This window comes from Xyrauchen texanus, chromosome 50, assembly GCF_025860055.1.
Source record: "Xyrauchen texanus isolate HMW12.3.18 chromosome 50, RBS_HiC_50CHRs, whole genome shotgun sequence".
NCBI classification, from domain to species: domain Eukaryota; kingdom Metazoa; phylum Chordata; class Actinopteri; order Cypriniformes; family Catostomidae; genus Xyrauchen; species Xyrauchen texanus.
In genome coordinates, this window is record NC_068325.1 from 13,982,533 (window position 1) to 14,007,599 (window position 25,067).

General features: G+C 35.4%; 1 protein-coding gene and 1 long non-coding RNA gene across 5 annotated transcripts in view; both read right to left on the minus strand.

The window, feature by feature from the left end:
- The window catches only part of LOC127641449 (transcriptional repressor p66-alpha-like), a 38,672-nt gene extending 26,184 nt beyond the window's left edge, over positions 1–12,488 (minus strand). Inside the window, exon 1 of the mRNA XM_052124474.1 lies at positions 12,315–12,488. The gene's annotated coding sequence lies outside the window, so the exon portion shown is untranslated. The remainder of the gene's footprint in view (positions 1–12,314) is intronic.
- Positions 12,489–23,036: 10,548 nt separating this feature from the next.
- LOC127641459 (uncharacterized) overlaps positions 23,037–25,067 on the minus strand; it is a 40,416-nt gene continuing 38,385 nt past the window's right edge. For all 4 annotated transcript variants that reach the window (XR_007970165.1, XR_007970166.1, XR_007970168.1 and 1 more), the window contains one exon: positions 23,037–23,754. This is a non-coding gene — a long non-coding RNA (uncharacterized LOC127641459). The remainder of the gene's footprint in view (positions 23,755–25,067) is intronic.

The following is a 25,067-nucleotide window of genomic DNA, read 5'->3' on the forward strand; positions in this document are numbered from 1 at the left end:
GAAAAGAAAGCGTATTAAAATAAATATTATTCAATGACAAATGGATTGTGTGGATCTCATCTTTGGCAAACAATACACGGAACAAGTCAAATTAAACGTTTACTCTCAACGCGCAGTAAAAGGTTGTAGCTGCTAAACTTATTCACCACTATACTACTCAAACACTGTTGAGTGAAATCTGAACATTTACCAGCCAGTCACTAATCACAGACACATTTAGTCACATAACACAAAATGTGGTCTCATCTGCGAGTGATTTGTAGAGAGTTGCGCATAGTAAAAGATCGATCTCTGGATTTAGAATCAATATAGAGATTGCTCAAATGAAGATGCATCGGAAAAATAAAAAATTATTATCAGAAATATTAAAAAAAATATTTAAAAAGGACAATACGATTTAAATCGATATAGTTTGCTTTTGCTTTATATAACCCTTTTCTTCCGTAAAGCTGTGCCAGTGTTTGCCTCTCTCCCTCTGCATGCAAACCCAGCCCCACTCTCCCTCTGCGTGCAAACCCAGCCCCACTCTCCCTCTGCGTGCAAACCCAGCCCCACTCTCCCTCTGCGTGCAAACCCAGCCCCACTCTCTCACAATTTCTCCTGCAACATGGGAGACAATGCGCTGGTACACACTGCCGAAGAAAACTCACTCTGTGTCTCAATCAGCTTCCTATGTCATGAATCATTATATCGTGAGCATGAATTCGGGCACTGGTAAGGTACTGATCCACTAAACATTGGGACACATATGACTCAATCACCCGCAATGCATTAACAATCTCGCGTATTGTAGCGCAGCTGTTCAAATTCAGCACCGTCGCTGTATAAATAACACTCTCATAAATTTTAGTTGAAGATACTCAAACGTACAGTGCTATAGACCTTTTTCACACTCCGGGTTCTGGAACGCGGAAGTAAACGTTTGCAGGGTAAACTTTGATAGCGGTGAATGAGATCACAATAAATATTATTTTCACATACACATTTGCTGCAAGGCCAAGAGAAAAAAATCCACTATTACGTTAGAATGACTTTCCAGAACAGGAAAAATAACAAAGAGCGGTAGATTAAGAAAATGTTTTAATGTCACTCTCTCGGCAGCTGTAACAGAAACCCCCTTGCAGCTGTGGTAATTAATTTTGTAAAACTAATTATAAAATTATAAAATAATATAACAAATCATAATGTTTTAAATTTATAAATCAAGATTTAAAAACATTTATATATATATATAAAAAAAAATCTAGATTTATGCTGATAAATAAGGAAACGCAACTTATTTTTTAAAACCAAGTTGAACATTAAATTATTACTGTGGGACACGACAGGTTGATTATTATAATATAATGCTGAATTATCATCATTCTGATTATTAGATGTGTGTTATACAAAAGTAATAAATTTCTGTCCGGTTTACTTCACCTCCACCTGGGGCTTTTATTTTGACAGCAAAATTGCTGTAGTATTTACTATTTTTCTTTATTCCTATTTATGTACTTATTAATTTAGACCCAGAAAAGGCAATGTGTATTTTACAGTTTATAATTTTTTGCATTTCCTGAAAGGCTGTAATCTCCTCCTTTTCTGTTATTTTTATACTTGTAACTGTAACTAATGCTTGAAATTGCGCAAATGCTTGAACCTGCATTACTTTGATTTCACAATGCACGTGAACTGATCTGAAAGAGCCACCATGTGCATGCACACAGAGAATCTGAACCAGAATTCTTAAATTCCCAACGACTCCCATCCCTAGTGCAGAGTCTAATGGTTAACCATCTTCGAGAAGTTGCATCTATAAATTCATCCCCATTAAAGCATTGTGTCTACAGCAATCAAACCACATCTTTTGTTACATTTTCCCCACTTTTAACAATACATTTCAAAACCATTTCAGTCAGGCTTCAAATCGCCTGCTTTAAGCAATGTTACAGTTATTGAGCATGATGTATAGGACTATTATTGTTTTGTGTACAAATAGTTATGCAGCCCATTTAACTGTTCAATATGTCAGTTATCCTATTGAAGGACAACCAAGGAATTTATCTGTTCAGTATCTGGTGGACATGACCATATCCAACCTAGTCATACAGGGATACCTTAGGACCAACTAGTCGGCGTGTTGTCTGATTAACAAGACAACCATTCATAGTTGATAATATGTAGTTTTGCACAACCCTATTTAGTTTTTTTGTATGCACAACCAAAAGCATATTTTGATACGTTTCTTAACTTTACAACTGCATATTTATTGATTAGCCTATTCGCTACTATTAAAGCTAAACAAAACTCATAAAAATACGACAGGTATTAACATTTCTTCTATGCCGTGTTTGGAAAAATAAATAACGACCCAATATACCTGGGATGCGTGAGCAACCACAAGTCTTCGCTCCTGGATGAATACCTTAATGGTGTATTCATGTCACTACAGCACAGAGTTCCAGAGTTGCCGCATCAGCAAAGTTCAGCTTTGACACACAGCAGAAAATACTGCTGGAGAAACTCTAGAAAAGCACAGAATTAGCTTCTTCGTTCATAATGTATTTAAAAACAAACAAACAAACAAACAAACAATGGAATCCATGGGGAAAATCAGTTGCATTATTTAAAGCTCTAGTTGTTTCATCTATTGTTTGGGATGAAGAAACTACAACTCAATGTCAAAATTTTATGTTCATCATACACTGCCTGGCCAAAAAAATTTTAAAAAAATTTGCCCATGAATTAATCATTATTGCAGTGAATAATGTTTCAGCTGGCAAGAATTCTTCTAACCCTAACTGATGCAGTGTAGCTTCTCATTTCTAAAACAACCATGTTGGAAGATGTATCCTATGGTCATGGAAAAGATGATTGTGTTTCAGAGGGGGCAAATTACTGGCCTGCATCCAGCAAAGGAGATTGATGAAATCACTGGATTTGGGTTAAAAAATTTCCAACACATTATTAAAACCTAAAAGGATAGTAGTGAACCGTCGCCTTCGTGGAAGAAATGTGGCCGAAAAAAAACCTTGAATGATCGTGATTGGAGATCACTAAAACGCTTGATCACTTTGTTAAAAACAATATATATTTTTTTAAATCGACAGAAGAACTCACGGCTATGTTAAATAGTGAAAGTACAAGTATTTCCACATGCACAATGTGACGAGACTTACAGGATTGAGACTAAACAGCTGTGTGGCCACAAGAAAGCCACTTGTTAGTGAGGCTAATTGGAAAAAAACTACTTAATTTGCTAGGGAGCATAAAGATTGGACTGTGGAGCAATGGAAAATGTCATGTGGTCTGATGAGTCCAGATTTACTCTTTTCCAAAGCTATGGGCGCATCAGGGTAAGAAAGGAAGACCATGAAGCTAAGCACCAATCAAGCAAGTGCCCACTGTACAAGCCTCTGGAGGCAGAGTTATCAGTTGGTTGCTTTAATTGGTCAGGTCTAGGCTCAACAACGTTATACAGCAATCAATTGGAGTAGTGGGCTAAAGCACATAACTGTTAATCAGAAGGATGGTGGTTCGATCCCCACAGCCACCACTATTGTGTCCTTGAGCAAGGTACTTAACTCCAGGTTGCTCCGGGGGGATTGTCCCTGTAATAAGTGCACTGTAAGTCGCTTTGGATAAAAGCGTCTACCAAATGCATAAAACAAATTAAATAAAAATCAATTGAAGTCAACTGACTACTTGAATGTACTAAATGACCAGGTTATACCAAGATTGATCGGAGTCAAGTTGTGAAAGAGTGGTTCAGGGAGCATGTGACTTTTGTTTGGCCATCAAGTGTATATTAAGAATATGCTATACAGAACAAGAGACAAAACCTGTTAATGATGTTCAATCCATTTGAGTATTTTAGCCCAATCTATTGTTTTATTCATACATACAAGACAATTCACGATTGGTGACTTTTCTAAATGTTGTTTTGCAGCTGTTCAAATAACAATAATGTAAACACGAACGTAAAAAGGTAACGATTCTACAGTTAAGCATTAAAAAAAAAACTTTTATGGCATTTACACATACCGATCAATGTTGTGTTGTTCAAACCATAAACTATTTTATTTTCAAAAGGGAGACTTTTTTTACTCATACTTCAATAAAATAAATGGTTTCAAGTTTAAATTATAATAAAGTGTTTGCTCAAAAATAAACAAATATATAACCCTTCTGTTTTCACTAATAATAGTAACTGTGTAATACCGTGAAACCTACACACCCTGTCCCGCCCTCCGCCCTGCCACAAACGGATTCCCACAAAGCTATTCACACCTGGACTGAACATTCGACAAAGGGAGGTTTGTTGTTTATTTTTTTCTCTTCGCCTTGAAATGAAATGCCCTGACCAATAAAATATGAGCTATGGATCAATTGTCAGGAGCCACTGCTGTTACTAAAACCAGCACAAATAGTGGAGCTTAAGCACAGAAAGCTGTTTTGGCCAGTGACATTTAACGCTGATGTAAAAAGAAAGAAATCCTGAACCAGCAGTGAGAATGTGTATTAGTGATTGTAGAGTGGCCGGGCTGGAACAACGCACGCCCGGTCCCCAATCAGCCTGATGGGGGTGCGTGAGGGATAAAGGCGGCCGGTGATGATGGTTCAAGAGAGAAAGAGAAAATGACAGGTAGCTGCTCTGTGTTTGTGTGTTTTTGGTTCGGTTTATTATTAAAACTATTATTTATATTGTCATGCCGGTACTCACCTCTGTTCCCTTTACAGTGATGTACCAAAATTAAACATTTGGGCCAAAACCAAAAATCCTGGAAATACTGTGCCGAAAACCGAGACTTCTTAATATAATTATTTCAAAGTCTAATAAAATATATTTTATTAGACTTTGAAATAATTATCTATCTACTAGTATACAATATATACTCTATTTAGGTTTGTATATACAAATAGACTTTTGCCTAACATAAGCAAATATTTACCCTGCAAAGTTACAGTATGAACAATAGCATACCTTCCTATTTAAGAAGTTTTTCTTGTATCTGTCCATCATCCATATTGTCAGTTAGGGCTGCAACTAATGATTATTTTGATAATCGATTAATGTAACGATTATTCGACTATTCGGCAACTACTGCAATGATTAATCATTAGCTCTTAACCGATTATTCAGCCTGTGTATTAAACGTGCATACTAACAATAAAGAGAACAAAATCATCTTTTGAAAATACCTCTAAATGACATTCACTGAATTAAAGGGGGAAAACACTCAGTAAAGAATTTCACTGCAAAAAATCCTATTGTTTAAAAGTGCTTTTGTCTTGTTTTCCTTCTAAAAATCCTTAAAACAAAATACATTTACTTGAGAAGCAACATATAAAATATTTAGACTTGGATTAAGAGAATGTATCTTCAACTAACACAAACCGTGACTGGTCATTTACATGTTTCAGTCACTTCACATGCAAGCAGGCGATTTTCAGCACCCTCAAGAAAGAGAAGAAAAAAAAAAAAAGGAATTCCCCCCCGGCAAAACAGTTATATTTATTGTCCGATGTGGATAATTAAAAAAGTCAGAATATCGGCCGATTTATCGGCCTTGACGATATATCAGTTGATCACTAATACTGTATACACTGTGTCATATTTGCCTTTGTATCACTTTATCCTAATAAACAACTTTACAGATCTTAAGTGTTTTTCTTCTGTATATATTAATATTAACACTATTGCTGTAACTTGCAGCGCACTCTGTATATATATGTCTTTGTATCAGCGTGCCTTCATATAAAATAACATGGTAATGTTGTTTTGGATTTGTGTTTTATTGTGTGGATTATATAGACTCTTGGAGCATTTAGATGTCACCACATTTAATTTGCAACATGCAGGGTCTTAAGCAAATGCATGATAAAAGTTGTTGTATAAAATGAATAATCTCCCAGGTGTAGTTTATTTTTCAACCAAAATCGCAATAAAAATCACTAAACAAGCCTAAAACTCACCGGGGACTCTTATTTTGAAATGAAAAAAGACTTGGCCCTGTTACAATGCTCTATATTTTTTTTATCCCCTTTTCTCCCACTTAGTAGGTCCACATTGCAGAGGAGGAGTATCAGTTGGCCCCACAATGCTCCATTTTTTATATTTACCAACTTAAGCTTTTTACAGCCTATATTTATCATTATTCACAATATATGTTGGACACATAGTTGCATTTTCCTTTACATGCCCTCGCTTCATTTAAAAAAAAAAAAAACTGAATTATCAAAAGGAGTACGGAGGAATAAAAGAAACTATTGGGCACCAATAGTCCTATAAAGCAACTATCGGCACTGAGTAATTGGTAAAACCAATATCTGTCGACCTCTAGCTTATAGTGGTACACTGATCAGGAGATTCGAGGCCGATACCGATCTATGACTTTTTTTTAACGTGCCCTTTGCCACATTTTTGCAAGTTTTACACACAGTTAAATTACAGTTTAAAAACACGATGGTAAAAAGGTTCCATTTGAAAACATTTTTTCATAACATCACTGATCACCTGAACTAATGAACTTACATTTTAGTTACAACATATACTATTACATTTTTAAAATCCAAAGTTGTATTATTGAACATTAGTTAATGCACTATGAACTAGGGCTGCCCCCTGATAGTCGACTAACCATTTAACATTTCTAAATTCAAATTGCACTCCAAACGAAATGAAAAAGCAAATAAATAAACAAAGTGATAAAATAATAATAATAATAATAATAATAATAATATATATATATATATATATATATATATATATATGTAACCACCTTTCCATTTACTATTTAAATGCAGGTGGAAAATTACTTACACAAATGAAGACATAAAAACAATTATAAATGTACAAATAATAATTATAATGATGATAATAATCACTGAAATATAAATCATGGTTCAAGGTGAACATGTTTCTATTATTTTATATATTTTGTATTATTTTACAGGCTGCAGAGTTGCATTCACATTAAACTGCTCTGTGGAAATAAAGGGAACTGAACTCAAAGTACCTCCTGAGCTGCGATGTCTGAGGTCATTTGCAGCACTCAGTATTGACACTGTTCTTGCAAAATAAAAAAATTAAATAAAAAAATCAGAAGACAGAAACAAAGAAAGAGTAAGAACTGTTTACATGAGCGTATTCCTCGAGACTGCACATAGTTGGCTTTCTGTCATCTGTTCTTAATAATATAATAAAGTGTTTCTTTAAGCGTGTGTCTGTGAGTCTACGGGCAAATAATTGCAATATTAATTTGATAATAGTAATAGTCTAATAATAATAATTATTCAATACATGGAAAACGAGCCAAACATCAAAGACATCACTCTGATCACTCTGACTATCATTGATCCCCGAGATCATCATCTGGCGGCACAACCATAATGTGCATTTCTCTCCATAAATTAACAAAATGTTCAGAAAGCCTCTTGCTGGTTTTCCCGACACATTCAGAATAATTATGGCTTTTGCCGGTGTCACTGTGGCTCGCTTCGTGTGTGCGCTTGTAAAATGTATATTTTAAATGGTATTCAAAGCGCTTTGCACACATGCACTTTATATAGGTATGTTATTATTGAAGGACAATAAATCCACTTGACTTGAATCATTCACCCATTCATACATTCATACGCCAATGGCAGAGCTGCCATAAAAGGCGCTAGCCTGCCATCGGAAGCAACTTGGGGTTCAGTGTCTTGCCCATGTGGAGTCGTGTGGGCCAGGATTCGAACCACCAATCCTGCGATTAGTGGCCGACCCGCTCTACCAACTGAGCCACAGCCGCCCCAACAGGCTCATTATTATGGTTTAGTATTTCTCTGTAATATAGAACAGTGTTAGCAATGTTACTTATAACATTCTTTCTCAGACCTGGAACTCAAAACCATCCCCCCCCAGGAAAATCTTTGGTCAGGGGCAGCCCTACTATGAACTAACAATGAACAATTGTAATTTCTTACTACTTAACTTTTGCTTAAGTTGGTAAATATAAAAAAATTGAGCATTGTGGGGCCAACTGATACCAATTAACTAATATTACTACTATTAACTAATGGAACCTTTTTATAAAGTTACCAAAATTACATTAAAATCACATTCATTGTGAATTGATAACATTTGTTTTGAAACAGTAATGAATAGTTCTGTTGTCAATATCAAAAGTTCATTGCGACATACTGGTAAGCAGTAAAAACCATGAGAGCATCACACACAGCAGAGATATGTTCAAAAATACTGTTTATGGGATCGGCCTCCTGTGTCTTCATTGTGACACTACAATACATTTTAAATCCCTTTTCAGTAAATACCTCGCCGGCGCCTAGTGAAACCGGAAGTGGCTATGCGCACACTCTCTAAACCAGAAATCAAACATGATGTCTTGTGCAACTAGCCCATTAGTCGATTACTCATGCACATCCCTATACCATACCAGGGTAAAAGTGCTTGTCGATTAGCGCCACCTATTGTAAAGGCCTGAATGTACTAACAGCGATCATTCGCTTTAATGTGAAAGGGCCATTTGTAGGAGATTCGCTTCTCATTAGGGTTTCACCTCTGGTGTGCAAAAGCCTTTAGCAGAGACAGGTTTTTTCATACGCAAAAATTATAATAAGAATCGAAACCCAGCCCTACTATCTAATTACAAGATGGACAGCTGTATCTGTAAAGGCAGATTAAATCTTAAATTATATAGATTGATTTGCAACTCCATTTTTAAAAGGCCATTTCCTGGTTCCATGTTTTGATGCATGTTTTGATGTCAGGGGCTTCCTATTATAATTGCACTTTTGGAAATGTATTTGCTTGTTTAAGGTTTATTACATATTGGGTTTTGATTGGGGAAATGAATACAGATTAAAGCAATTCAATGTTTGTTTTTTATATTTCCAAATTGTGCCAATTCTGTACTATAATGCACAGTTGGATGATGAAAAAAGTAATATTTGCAGTTGTGAGCTGATTGAAATTCAACCCAAAGGAAACTTCAATATGAGCTTAGGCTATATGAAAAATGTGGTGATTTCCAAGAAACCCACTGACCAATATTTTTATTATTCGTTTTTCCTTTACTGCCAATTTGGAATGCCCAATTAACACTACTTAGCAGGTCCTTGTGGTGGCGCAATTACTCTCCTCAATCCAGGTGGCGGAGGACAAGTCTCAGTTGCCTCCGCTTTGGAGACCGCCAATCTGTGCATTTTATCACATGGCTTGTTGTGCATGGCACCGCAGAGACTCTGCATGTGGATGCTCATGCTACTCTACGTGATCAATGCACAACTTATCACATGCCCCATTGAGAGCGAGAACCACTAATCTCGACCACGTGGAGCATGATTAATTGATCAAAATGGATCTAACTGTGATGGACAGGAATGTGTCTAGAGAAGCTGTTTCTTCTGTACTAAAGCAGAAGAAACATGGCCTTGTTTCTTGTGACAATGTTTCTAAAATGGCACCACCCAATTTATTTACTTAAAAAGCCATATCATGGATTCCCTCAGACAAAAACAACTTAAGCCAACACCACACCCACAGAGATCAACCTTGAACTGCGCCTCTTCTTTATCATGAGAAACAAGACAAGAATTTAGTGAGTAGTAAGCAGCTCTATGATGTCATCGTGATCATATCCTGACAAGCAGCAAAGGGTCCGTTGAGCTAATCTTGTTGTGTTACTTCAGCATAGGCTATATCCTTGTCCATTACAAAGGTGCTAACATTTCATAACTGACCCAAATGCAACTATTCTTCTTGGATCAGTTTGTAGAAGACTTTTGTAGTTCACCAAAGAATTGGTTTTAAAAAATAAATAAGGGCACTACTTACAAGAGCATAACATATGTTGAAATGAAACACTATTGCAGCTCATATTCAGTGGTAGAATCTAATTGACCTGGATTTAAATCTTCAGCAATTTTCTGTGAAATACTAGTGTTATTTTGTTTAAATGTCATTATTATTTTTTGTATTTTAATTAGTGGTCAACTGATATGGTTTTTCAAATGTCGATGCCAATATCTAGAGCAGGGTTTCTCAAACAGAACCAAGGAAAAACACAGATTTGTGAAAACGATGACGTCATGCGCACATGTATTACGTGTTCAGTCTATAGGCATGAACTTTGAGAACTTCGTCCTTACCTCCAGTGCGAACACATCAACATTAGATCATCAGTTGGAGTGCTTAAAAAGGTGGCGTGGTTTATAGACCAGGATCACTTGTAGTAATAAAGCAACCTCATCATCCATCCAGACAAAATTGCTCGATGCTTTCGCCATCTTCACTGTTTGTATTCACTGCTCTGTGGAAGAATGCTTGTGCAGAGGCACGTAGTGTTTCTTTACAAAGTGACATTGCCAACTACTGGCCTGGCATGCATATAGCGTGTCACAGTAGATTAGTGCTCTGCTCTGTTATATGATACAACATGTTGTGAATGATTCTCAATATGTATGAGCGGTCAGACTATTGCATTCATTCAAAGTACGCAGCTCTTCCACACTAAGATTGCAGCCTTTAGCGGTTTAATAAATCACACTAGGAAATGTCACAATTTTAATTTGATGATTTGGCCATTTCAGTGTAAGGAGTAACAGAGCATGCACTCGTTTGTCAGTCACAATGTGCGCTGGAACTGGATTGAGTTGGTGCTTGGAACTATTGAACTTGGGGAATTTACAAACTTAACCTAGGGTGGGTAGAGTCACATGGGTTAACACCTCGTGGTCGCTATAATGTGGTGCGCTCTCGTGGGGCGCATGGGGAGTTGTGCGCGTATGCCGCGGTGAATAGCGTGAAGCCTCCACACGTGCTATGTCTCCACGGTAACATGCTCAACAAGCCACGTGATAAAATGCGCGGACAGACGGTCTCAGATGAGAAGGCAACTGAGATTCGTCCTCTGTCACCCGGATTGAGAAGAGTCACTACGCCACCACAAGGATTTAGACCGCATTGGGAATAGGGCATACCAAATTGGGGAGAGAAAAAAATTAATACAACTCTGACCTCCGAGACAAATGTAATTGTAAAGCCTATAGAGCAATAGAGAATTGAAATGTTAGATTTAACGTTTAATGTTAGAATTTATATTTTCTAACTTAACATTGCCCCTTAAATTCTTTGGCCACTTCATGAATAATTTATTTGATTTTATATAACTTATTTGAAAGAATTAAAAGAACAGTTTCATGTCCATCCTTGCATTTTCATCTGGTCGAGGTTAATAAGTGTTTTAGAAAGTAATTAGTTATGCACTTATTTTATAGACAGACTAATTAGTACAGCAATCTAATTACACTGTAGATGTAATTAATAATTTTTTTTTTTTTTTTTTAAGAGTAACTTACCCACACTGATTGTTGGTACTTTATATTGACATGAAGTCACTAGAGAACACTGGTAAACCATTTGAGATGTACCAACTTTATTTTACTACTTGTATGCCTAAAACTGTAAAACTGCCATGTATTAGGTACCTCAGTTATCATACAACAACCTATATTTATACATAGATAAGAACGACAACAGTCATTTCTGACAAACAAACCAAATGAAATATAAATTGGTAATTTTTGGTCAAATACTAATTCTCTCGTGTTCAAAAAGCGAAGTTTGAGAATTTACGAAACACACATTAAGAGCCATAAATAAACGAGTTTATTGATGAGGAAGCACAACTAGTTAGCAACCCCGGCTAACAGCAGCTAATGCTGCTGACTAACTCATCAACTCCAATTAGCAGACGAGCTAAATGACGAGACTGTCACACTTACTATCTTAACTACACAGAACTTTCTCCTCACACATGTAATATTGTTTCACCACTGTAATAGTATTGCTACAATATGCTTATACGAGTCGGAACAAGTTGACGTTTAAGTTATTTTAAGTTTGTAAAATCACTGTTTATCTCAACAGTCCAGTTGCTAGCACAGCTAATGTTAAGTCCACTGGACCAAAGCCAGCTAACACTAAAAAACGACCTTCAACCCACCATCAACATTACCCATTTATTTAGCAAAGCGACAATAAACATGATCACACTCTTACTATGTGTTGTATATTATTCATCTATTGCTGAAAGTGAAAGCGGCTAACACACACACACACACACACACACACACACACACACACACACACACACACACACACACACACACACACACACACACACACACACACACACACACTTTACTAGTGTGATAGCTTAGCTCGCTATCTGGCCCATCTTTACCTTTAGAAAACTTGAGACCAACTTGGACTCAAAACACTCTTAACACCCTCAAAACCACTTAAGCATCTCTTTATGAGAACTCACCGAGCAGATGAAGCTCTTAATATTCGTCTGAGGTGTCTTCACGCGTATAGATGTTGTTATTTAAGCCGGTATTTGTGTGTAAAAGTATCCCGGGGATCCCCTCTCTGTGTATATCTGTCCTACCCGCTGCCGCTCCGGTCGCCAAATAAAGATCCTCGCTGCTGCCTACACATGGACCCGAGTCAACGCAACGCGCATGCGCACGGGCGCAATGGTCAACATTAATGGTGGAAGAGCATCCTCTCGTTTTAATTTTGACCCCATTCTCACCCTTATAAATATTTACCATGGTAACCATAGTTTCCACCAAATACCTTAGTTACTACTGTTATTGTTGCTACAATAGAGCTGTGCTAACTTGGTATTAGCCACCACAACGTAAACAAAATGACAGAAAGATTTTGAATTATTTCAGGTTTCTGTAACGATGTACAATCTTGAATGTGCATATGTTTTATGCATATATTTATAAAATACATACATAACTATGTTTATACCCATGAAACACTCTGAAAACTCTGACACGGTTTGAAAGAGTTCCCACATTTATGTATCGTGGTTTTACAGTACAAACATAACTGTAATACTGTAATAACTATGGAATTTTGGCAGAAACTATACATTTACAAATTATCTATGGATGAAATGGACAGAAAATCAACCCAAAGTTAATTTCTTTCTTTCTGAAATACAAAATTATTTCATTAAATACAATTTTGTAAAGCACTGAGGACTGTTAGACTATTTAAATATAATTTTGCATTTATATGATTTTGTAGATATACTATCTGTGTATGATTTATGTGCTTTATTTGCACATTTACTTTTTTCAGATTTTGAGTTAAAATTTAGGCCTATATTTTATACAACATGCGAAAATATTGCAGAATTTTTTTTCACCATTTAATCGTTTTCTTCCAGTTCACTTATCAAGTTTTGTGGTCTGACAAATGAGATCTTTAAAGTAGTGAATTTTTTTTTATTTAGTATAAATTAATATGAGGTCATTAAAGAGATAGTTCAAATAATTTACTCACCCATCATGCCATCCCAGAAGTGTGTGACTTTCTTTCTTCTACTGAACACAATCAAAGATTTTTAGAAGAATATTTCAACCCTGTATGTCCATACAATGCAAGTGAATGGGTACCAGAACTATGAAGCCCTGAAAAGCATGTAAAGGCAGCATAAAAGTAATCCATAAAACTCCAGTGGTATAATCCATGTCTTCAGAAGTGATATGATAGGTGTGGGTGAGAAACAAATCAATATTAAGTCTTTTTTTTTTTTACTATAAATTCTTCTCCCTTCCCAGTAGGTGGCAATAAGCAGGAAGAATGCAAATCGCCAAAAACGAAAGAAGAAAAGTGAAAGTGAAGATTGATGGTAAAAATGGCCATAAACATTACACTTTCTCTCAACCAAACCTATCATATCGCTTCAGAGGATATAGATTTAACCACTGGAGTCTTATGGATTACTTTTATGCTGCTTTTATGTGCTTTTCTGAGCTTCAAAATCTTGAGACCCATTCACTTGCATTGTGAGGAAATACAGAGCTGAAATATTCTTCTACAAATCTCTGTTTGTGTTCTACAAAAGAGAGAAAGTTATGTACATCTATGGCATGATGGTGAGTAAATGATTAGAGAATTTTCATTTTTGGATGAACTATTCCTTTAAAAAGTATGTATAATAATTCTACAAGAAAATTGTTAAACTTGTTTAAAATAGTTTTCGATGGAATGCAGCATGTCATTGCTTGAAATGTCATGTCAACTACTCATAAGCACCCTTTCCCATGCTGACAACAAAGTATGTTTACAATCTGTAGTAATAACTGTCTTATGTGCACTATGAAGTCTTCCTACAGGTGGCGCTCCACGGCTCAAAAAAAACAAATTCAAATTCCAGCCATTATTTGTATTATTTATGATATTTCCACTCTAAATAATGTATTCCTTTACAAAAAAATTTATTCCAATGATTTGTTCCTGATGTAGAAATAATAATCCGCCACAGAAATCTCTATAAATGTATTTTTATAAAATTCGTTTTCAAGCATCACATACGACTCTGATTGGTCCATCTAGACCAGGACTGAGAAAAGTAACGTATACCACGTGACGTCGCTGTCAACACAAACTTAATCTCACTGTATTTACATTATTACCGCAAAATATCTTTAAACCCATGAATATTATAATCTTAAACGAGTTCCATAAATTTACCTAGTCCGTCAGCGTTTTCAATTTGTTTACGTTTGTTTTGATCACGGCGACTATGATTGTGACACAAGTAAAGCTCAGGATCAGGATGCAGTTCCGTGGGTTTTTTATTCACAAAATGAAAGGAACACACATAAACTGTCTTCGGAGGACTTTTTAATTTCAGAGCCACAAGCCAGGCTTGTTTTCTTTCCTCATTCCTCGGCATGGTGTAACGCGAACGGCGCTGGGCATGGACATCCATTCCTAATCTTTTGGTGCTCAGTACATACAATTTCTTGGAAACTCTTCAGTTTTTTCGAGCTTTTGTAGCAGCCAGAAACCGCACAGGTGAACCCGGAGCTCATTTTACTCTCTGACACTTCGGATTCGCCGTTTGCGAATGTGACGAATGGATATTAGAGGGACCGGAAGCAGAACACCGGCAAAGGGAAATAGGCTATGTCACGGATATTCGTTTTCTTTTCTTTTTTTATTAAACCTTATTTGATTTTGTATAAGAACATATAGGAAAAGAGCAAATGCATATGTTAATATAGTAATTTAGAAGGTGACAATGATAAATAAAAAATAGGGCATTTAAATACACACAAACAAGTTTGGAATATTTTACTCTTATGGAAAGAAATTGGTACTTTTATTCACCAAAGTGGCATTCAACTGATCAAAGTGTATTATAGTCAGGACATTAATAACGTGAAACTCTATTACAATTTGAAAAAAGAAAAAAAAGTGTTCAGAATTTCTTAAACTACTTCAAAGAGTTCTCATCAAACAATCCTCCAGATGCAGCAGAAACAGTTTTGCAGTTCTTGTTATTCCAGCTGTCAGTTTATCCAGATACTCAGGTGACATTTCACCCCACGCTTCCTGTAACACTTGCCATAGATGTGGCTGTCTTGTCGGGCAATTTTCACACACCTTACAGTCTAGCTGATCCCACAAAAGCTCAATGGGGTTAAGATCCATAACACTCTTTTCCAATTATCTGTTGTCTAATGTCTGTGTTTCTTTGCCCACTCTAACCTTTTCTTTTGTTTTTCCAAAAGTGTCTTTTTCTTTGCAATTCTTCCCATAAGGCTGCACCCCTGAGTCTTCTCTTTACTGTTGTACATGAAACTGGTGTTGAGCGGGTAGAATTCAATGAAGCTGTCAGCGGAGGACATGTGATGAATCTATTTCTCAAACTATAGACTCTGATGTACTTGTCCTCTTGTTTAGTTGTACATCTGGCCTTCCACATCTCTTTCTGTCCTTGTTAGAGCCAGTTGTCTTTTGAAGACTGTAGTGTACAGCTTTGTATGAAATCTTCAGTTTTTTTTGGCAATTTCAAACATTGATTCATTCCTCAAAACAATGATTGACGAGTTTCTTGAGAAAGCTGTTTGTTTTTAGCCATTTTCTACCTAATATTGACTTTAAGACATGCCAGTCTATTGCATACTGTGGCAACTCAAAAACAAACACAAAAACAACGTTAAGCTTCATTTAACGAACCAAATAGCTTTCAGCTGTGTTTGATATAGGCCTTTCTAGATTTGATCAAAAATGTATTTTTTCAAATAGTGATGGTGCTGCTTTTTTCATCAGTAATGTCCCGACTATACTTTGTGATCAGATGAATGCCACTTTGGTGAATTAAAGTACCAATTTCCTTCAGAAACAGCAAAATCTTTACATTATTCCAAAGTTTTGGCCGCTAGTGTATATCTTTCTAATAAGGCTACAGCATTATTTTATAAACAACACACAATTTAAACTATAAAGAAACTTTTCAGGCTAGAAGTCTTATGCATTTAGAGTTGTTTACCTCTTGTTTGTCAATAGCAGTTAAACATTAGAAGTTTTGGCATATTTGTACCATTTTTGGATTGTATAAAATTATGAATAAGATGATGAATAAAAAATCTAAGCTGTTTAACTTCAGCATCATCTTCATCTGAAGTCATCGTTTGGTAGAATGCTGAGAATTCACAGGGAAGTGGCGACATCTGCTGGTTGCTTTGATGTAGAGCAAATCAATTGTCACTTAAAAGATCTATACGAGGTGGATTCTTTCAAGCTTACTGTACAAAATCACTACTATTAGTAATATATAAGTATACTATATATCCAGACCAAAAATTTCAATTAGGCTTCTTAACCTATATTTTAAAGGGATAGTTCACCCAAAAATGATAATTCTCATCATTTATTCACCCTCATGCCAACCCAGGTGTATGACTTTCTTTTTTTCTGCAGAACACAAACAAATATTTTTTGAATAACATCTCAGCTCCATACAATGCAGAACTTTGAAGCTCCAAAAAGCACATAAAGAGAGCATAAAATGAATCCATAATACGGTTAAATCCATGTCTTCAGAAGTGATATTATAGATGTGGTTGAGAAATAGATCCTTTTCAAGTCCTTTTTAACTATAAATTGCACAAAGAATGCAAATCACCAAAAACAAAAGAAGAATCGTGTGAAAGTGAAAGTGGAGATTTACAGTAATAAAGGACTTGAACACTGATCTGTTTCTCATCGGTGCTCATCATATCGCTTCTGAAGACATGGATTTAACCACTGGAATCGTTTAGATTACTTCTACACTGTCTTTACGTGATTTTTGGAGCTTCAAAGTTTTTTGTGTTCAGCAGAAAAAAGAAAGTCATACACATCTAGAGTGTCATGAGGGTGAGTAAATGATGAGAGAATTTACATTTTTGGGTGAACTATTTTTTGAAGTAACATATTATGTAGCATGTTCATTTTATTAATTTAAGTTAAATATAATTATAGTAATTATAAAAGAAATTATATATACATTATAATTAAATGAGTCAATTATTATAACTGGCAACTAATTTATTCATTAATAAACATGCCTTTTTGTTAATCACACACGAGAGATGTGAGTAAATATGGGCCTGTGTTTTAAAGTGAATGGTATAAAACATCAACCAGCATCTAGATTAATGTTATAATCTTAAGCTAACTTTACCAATTATTACCCTACATTTTTGAAAGAAAAAAAAAGAATAACAATAATGACAAAAAGAAAATTTTTCCAAAGTGTGGAGTTCCTCTAACATCACAGTCTGACCACTAGAGGGAAGCAAAGACTAAGGTATCCTTAAAATGAGCCACAAAGAGTACTTTTACACAATTTGTTGAGGAATGTGATGAATGAGTCTGATCATTTATCGTTGAAAAATTGGGTTTGTTTTCAGCCAACATCAACACATTACAACATCATACGTTTGGTTTTTTTATTATTCGTTTTTGCTCTAAAAGAACACTATATGATAGACGTCACTGAGTCAGTTTGGCCTCTGCCACTAGGTGTCAGTATTATACACTAATTTAATATTAGATTCTGGCCTGAACTTGACCTTGACCGAGCAATAGAAGTGTCCTTTCACACATTGTAACTTAAAGGAATTCAATACAAGTGAATTCCTTACAGGGTTCAATACAAGTGAAGCTGAACCGACAGCATTTGTGGCGTAATACGATTACCACAAAAATAATTTCGACTTGTCCCTCCTTTTGTTTAGAAAAGGCAATAATCTGGGTTGCAGTGAGGCACTTACATTGGAAGTGAATGGGGCCAATCCATAAACATTCAAATACTCACTGTTTCAAAAGTATAACCGCAAATGTAATGTGTGCGTTAACATGATTTCAGTGTAATAAAATCACTTACAAACCTATTCTGTGTGAAGTTATAGTCAATTTTATAACTTTGTTGCAATGATGATGTAATGTCAACAAACCCTAAAACGACAGTGAAAAATTATGATATAAACAACTTTGCAGATCAAATAATACATACATTTTAACAGAAGAATTAATGTAAGTGCTTTTATAAAATTATCACATTCACATATTATCTTCACATTCCTGTCTTTAAACCCTCCAAAAATGGCCCCATTCACTTCCATTGTAAGTGCCTCACTGTAACACCTATTTTTGCTTCTATTTTTATTTTTATTTTTATTTTTAAAGAAAACAAGGGACGAGTCAAAATTATTTTTATGGTAAAACATTGAGCTTAACTTGTATTGAACCCGGAATATTCCTTTAAAATACATAAATAAATAACTGGTGTTTATATGTCTACAACATCCTTACAGTTTGTTGGAGGGTCAGTGTAAGCTCGCCATTAAAATACGATAAAATCAAAGATACTTTTTGATTGTGTCCTTTTTCAGAACTTTTTTTTTTTTTGACATTTTACTTTCGCTAATAAATAGATAATTTGCTACTTGTTGATTGGGGACGTTGTAAAAGGCTTTGAGGCATTTTATTTATATTTGGCGGGAAATAAAACGCGGCGGACTAACAGAATCTTCAATGGGTTGTACTGATGGTTAAATTGGTATAGTTTGAAACACAGAAAAACATAATACATAAATAAATATGTTGCATATATATCATTCACAACCTCGTTTTCATTTCCGTCAAAAAAACAAAAACAAATAAATATGGCGCTATGTACCTGGCATCAGCTTCAGGCCTGTGCAAAAAGACAAGACGCTCGAAAACACAAAATCTATGGCTTCCTACTGCTCAAAAACAAATGTGGTTTTGCTGTTAAGCGACATACCATTAAAGCCGTTTGGCAGCTTCACAAGCATCGCCTCAGTGGTGCCGCCATAAAGGTCCCCACATTAAAAGACCTCTACGAGACCTTATGAAATGGCGCGAAATGCCTCGTGACCCTCGCAAGTAAAACTGCAAAGGGATATTTCAAAAAACAAACCCCAAATTAATAACACAGGACAAATGGCATTTTCAGAGGAAAAACCTCTTCATTTTACGCAGCCCATATTTTCACACACTTAGCCGCTAACCTACATACCCCTGTTTTTGCTTTTGCTAGGTTTCCACAGTCTTGTTAATTTTATATGAAAGAGCATATTGCCACTTATCAGCGGGTGGTGCTGGAAGAGTGTTTAGGGTCAAGGTATTACTGAACCGTGATTGGTTCTTCCATTAAAACAAGCCTGCAGCCTGAGTTTCCTCTCAGCCAATCAGATGAACCCATTCTGCTGAATTAAAGCCACCAAATAGAGTGACCCTTCCTGTACAATGTGAAAATTATAGACTGGGTTTCTAGAAAATGAATTGCATGATGTATTAAAAAGACACAGGCAAAGAGAATAAACAAAAATAGGGTTTTATTTAGAAAAATGTTTTTTTTTTTTTAATCCAAAAAAAGTAAATGTTTCTTATAGTCAAAATTGAAATATGTTCTCTTCATGAATAGCAAACATAGAAACTATACCATGAAACAATAATTGAATCATACATTTAAATGTCAAAATATCTCTATTTGTAAGCATTGGTAAATATATTAGGTATTGTGAATTAACAATGAACAATTTATTTTTTCAGCATTTGCAAATTATCTTACATTGTTAGATCATGCTATACTTCATAATGCTTGAACTAATGCTTACATATACAACTTTCATTAGTTTACCAAGAGTAAAATTACCTACAAAATTAGTGTTGTGTTCATTTTTGTTCGTGTTAACTAAAGTTAATGAATGCAACCTTATTGTAAAGTGTCCCCATCTGATATTTTCAAGCTTTCATTACAGATGAAAGTAAATTAAATATTTATTATCATCAATTTAAGGGTGGTCTAAATGCAACATTTTCCTTACATCCTGAATTATCATTTGCACTTTTAGTCAATAAAAGGTTAATTGAATTTCTTCCAATTTATTAGAAATTGTGTTTCCTTGTGTTGTGCATAAATAAAATCTAGTTACTAATTTATTTCTAACACCTATGTATTGACATGCTATAGTGATCAGATCTCTCAGAAATACATGGGTGTCCCCCAACTGCATTTATGAAGAGAGCTATACAGAAACATGTATGTATATGAACCCAAGGGGTCTGACTGGTTTTGCATTTAAAAAGACGGGGTCCTGTGAAAGTTCTGCTCCCTGTGTGTGAATTCAATGGCTCCACCATGGTTAGCATGACAAACTGCTCTTCAAGTTCACAGAGTAACTCCCCACCACCCCCCACCACAAACACAGCCTGATGACCCCCTCCTCATGTCTATTTCAGGCAAGACAAAGGGCACCTTCTCACATTCTTAAGCATTTTAATAATGTGAACTGGTTAGAATGAAATCTTTTTTAAGATAATGGGTTTGGTTGAACAGAATTTTTAAACATTGTTTTTGAATGAAAAAGAGGCACCTTATATGACAATGCATATGCAAATGAAATTGATCTGCAACACCAGATATCCATTTATAAAGATGAAATGAGTATTGTGAATCTTTATTTATTTTTTTTACTTACTGTTGTCATAAAGGTATATTTCAAAATACTACTTTAAAATATGCAGATGTTATTAATATAATATAATATAATATAATATAATAAATAGCCCATTTCCTTCCAGATCTTCGTCTTCGTCTTATTATTAATGATTTTCAGAGTTCGAAGTTTACATGACCACTCTGGATTCTTATTTTTTTTATATTTATAATGATTATTATTATTGTTCAATATTTACATATTTGTCCTGGTGCATACAGTACATGATGCATTCAGTTAATATTTCATATTTTAATAATTTCAGCCAAATTTCACATCCCATTTCTTCTTATTTATTTTTTAGATGTGTTTGACAGCACTGCACCCTTTATTTCATTTCATTTATTGTACATAATATTTTTTTTCTTTCTTTTTTTCCCAACTGTTTAGATTTGAATTTGAAATGATGCAATAATAGGAATTATAATCATCAATAGTTCATTAAACGACCACACAGATGTGATTAACACAACAATGACCACAACAAAATATAATAATATCATTTTAACAGTAAACGTGATTTACTTAAATCTTTGTTTAAATTCAGGTGTGTATACTGTATGTTAAGGCTTGTTAGAAAGAAACATTTTATAATTTTAAAACATAAGATAACACAAGATAATAAATGTATTATTATTTACAGTCAACATTAATTTGAAAACACTTTACAATAAGTTGTGTTCATTAACACGAGTTACAGATACTGAAAAATACTTCAACAGCACAAATTAATCTTGATATTTGTTAATTTCATCATAATATTTTTCATGAAAAGTTGTATATGTTAACATTAGTTAATGCATTATGAACTAACATGAACAAAGGTATTTTAATAAATAGCCAACAAAGATGAGTAAATGCTATAAAAAAAACCTCCTTGTTAATTGTTTGTTCATGATATTTAATGCATTTAATAATATTAACAAATACAACCATATTGTAACGTGTTACAGAGAAATAATTTGCTACAAAATCGTTGATAAAAAATAATAAAAAGTTTACCTCTGAACTCAAAGTAATATAACAGACCAATATGTTACAATTGGTCAATTTAACCATTTTAAAATGAAAAAAAAAAAGTGTAACATTTTACAGGATCTTCACAGGATATTTTTGCAGGTAAATGCACATTCTGTATGTTCTACTTTCCATTCATTACACAAATGAATACCAATTAAGAATCCATTAAAATGACACTTTTCACTCTTTGTGTTCATGTTTTATTGTACAGTGTTGCTTTTTGTAGACATGACTAAACGATTACTTTTCTTTCCTTTTATGTTGTAAGAAATCTGAATGTCACACAACCGCACCAACAGCTAGACGCTCTAGCAAGAGGATGTATGAATTCATGGCCACATTCCCTCCTCACCTCTCATGGCAAAGACAATGAACGTCTTGGCAGACCACCAAGGGCTGTTTAACAGGAGCTGCTCGGCCAGAGTTTGAGCCCTGTCTTTGGGAAGAGGAGGGGGTGAACAGGGAGGGTGAGAGCTGCCACCCTAATCTCTAAGAAAGAGGCTTGTTGTGTGTGGGTTTATCCCGTTGAGAGTAAGGGAATCTGCCATGCTCAGTAAGCATGTATATCAGACCATCTCATGGCTCGCTGGACGCTCCATGGGTGGCCCCTCCTGGTCAATACCACCCTAGTCTCTGCCGGACCAGCCCAGAATGGGCTAATCTCTCCCTTTCGCTTTCTTTCAGGCCAAAGTCTGGCCTCCCAGTGGCTGAGTCACGGCCCTGATCCCAGGTCAGGTAGTGTGAGAGAGAGGCCGGATGACCAGGAGGATTGGAAAGGGTTTTGAGATCGCTTGAGCTGACAGTTAAAGGAAAACAATAGGAAGTGGGATTGCCACCAAAGAGGGCTGATGTTTGTGTGCATGTGTGTGTGGGTCAGGTTTTGCCTAGATTTCTCCACAATGATAGGAAAATGTAAATTCAGCTACATGAGGTCAATGGTGCCCACAAGGAAAACGGCTTAAAGGAATATTTCGGGTTCAATACAAGTTAAGCTCAATCGACAGCATTTGTGCATTATATTGTGCAATATATCCAATTTTATAACTTCATTGGCATGACGATGTAATCTCAATAAATCACAAAACCTTTTTTTTTAGTTGAATAAAAAATACACAGAAAACAATGGAAGTTCTTTTTCAGCATTTATTCAAACACTTATGAATTGTTTATTACAAGGCAATGAGGCAGCCACAGTTTACAACAGTAAACAAAAGTTTGTAAATGTAATATTATTAACCTGATTTCATGACATGTAATTCAATTATGAGATGCTCCCAACAATCATAATAGGATTTTTCCAAAGCTTAACCCCTAACCAAAACCTAAACATGACCATAAATTTAATAGGAAAATCCTTGTTGTGTATCACGGAAGAAAACATGGGGTTTGGAACGAGTCAAAGAAAGCAAATACGATTGATTAGTCGTAGCTTTTCGTACAATAACTTACGGTTTTGCCATCTCATACAAATTATTACTAGTTGTCATGAGACTATGCTGATATTATTGTAATTTTCTTACAAGGTAAAATACAAGTAAATAATAAAAATCGCTATGATTAAATTGTCAGATTCAGTTAATGGAATTAAATACTTAACTTACCCTTTAATTGTCCAAAAATACTTACCTAATAGATGAGGCCCTAAAAAATAAAAATAAAAGTATATAACACTCAAGCAATAACTAAAAAGCAATCATATACAGTCAAGTAATAAAGAAAAACCTGTAAAGAAAGAAAGAAGGAAAAGAAAGAAAGAAAAAGAGAGAAAGAAAGAATTTCTTCTGAATGGTCTGTGATGGTCCAGGGTTAAAGGAAAAACTCGTTCAGCTTTGGTCGGCATCTCTTGTGTTATTAAAGAACCTGAAAGAACAAAAAACATGACAGAATTAGTGACACTTTAGAGGCAAAGTAGATTTTAGCAGAGATTAAGGAATAATTTAAGACATGGATCTTTAAAACGCAACATTTCACTGCCATTGACTGTACATAGTCTGAACGAGGTGTGGCTTGAGCACAGCGGTGGACGGGAAAGGGAGGGGGGGTTAGAATTGACTGAGAGCACACGGATGCTGGGATGACCAACATCACGTGTATGGCGATGACGTTGTGTATGTGTTACCCCTACGCCATAGCATATGCATGTGTGTGTCTGTGTGTTTACCAGCAGGCAGGTTGAAGGGGCGGGGAAGCAGACTTTATCAGCCATGATGTTTGACCTCGAGCCTAAAGCCATACAGGGGTCAGAGGAAGCACTGTCTGGGCACTGGATTTGACCCTTAGGCTGTGGGGGTGGGGGTGCTTGTTGGTTCCAGTCTAGGCTCTTTAATATAACCTCTGGGGATTCAGGGGCAGACAGCTCAAAGACTGACCCTGCTTAATCATCAGTGCGCAACTTCTTGTATGTCTGCTTGGTCATGGTACAAGCTCTGGCGAAGGGCTACGGTGTAATGTAAATGAAATGTGGCGGCCAGAATGTCTTGGCGCCTATTTTTAGTGACACTTCCGTCTCCAATAGCAAAATAATGCAGTGAACACAAAAATAATTTGGTCTCTGTTGTATAAAAATGCCACTGTTTGAGTGATTGAGTGCATTACATCAAATATATGTACATGCAAACATGTAAGCAGTGTATCTCTGAAGAACATGTACTGTAGTATAAGGCCACTTAATTTCACTATGTTTACACCTCTCAACAACACTGGAACAGCATTTTCCACCACCGAAAACAGAGCGGAAACGCTCAAGATTACAGCATACTTTGGAAAAAATGACATTAGGAAACTGAAAATGGAGATCTCAAACGAATACAGATTATTGTGGATGTGGCCTGAGATTCATCAAAATGAACTAAAAACAAGCAAGACATTGTCTGTAACTGCACATGTGTGACTGAATGTTTAAACATCAATAAAAGCAACCCATCTTTTTACTGTGGAACAAGAAGATCTTAAAAGCAGCAGACAACGGTTGAAGCAAACCAAAGATGAACAGAGTAACATACAGTATACGATTTAATTTTATAAATGTTTACGCAAACAAATACACAAAGAAAGAAATAAAAACCCCTTTTAAAAAATGCTTAAATAAAGTATTTGGCTGGAACAATTGCTATTTAATACAAATTTGCAAACTATGACAATGTGCAAGACTTAAATTTTAAGTTTTAAACCAA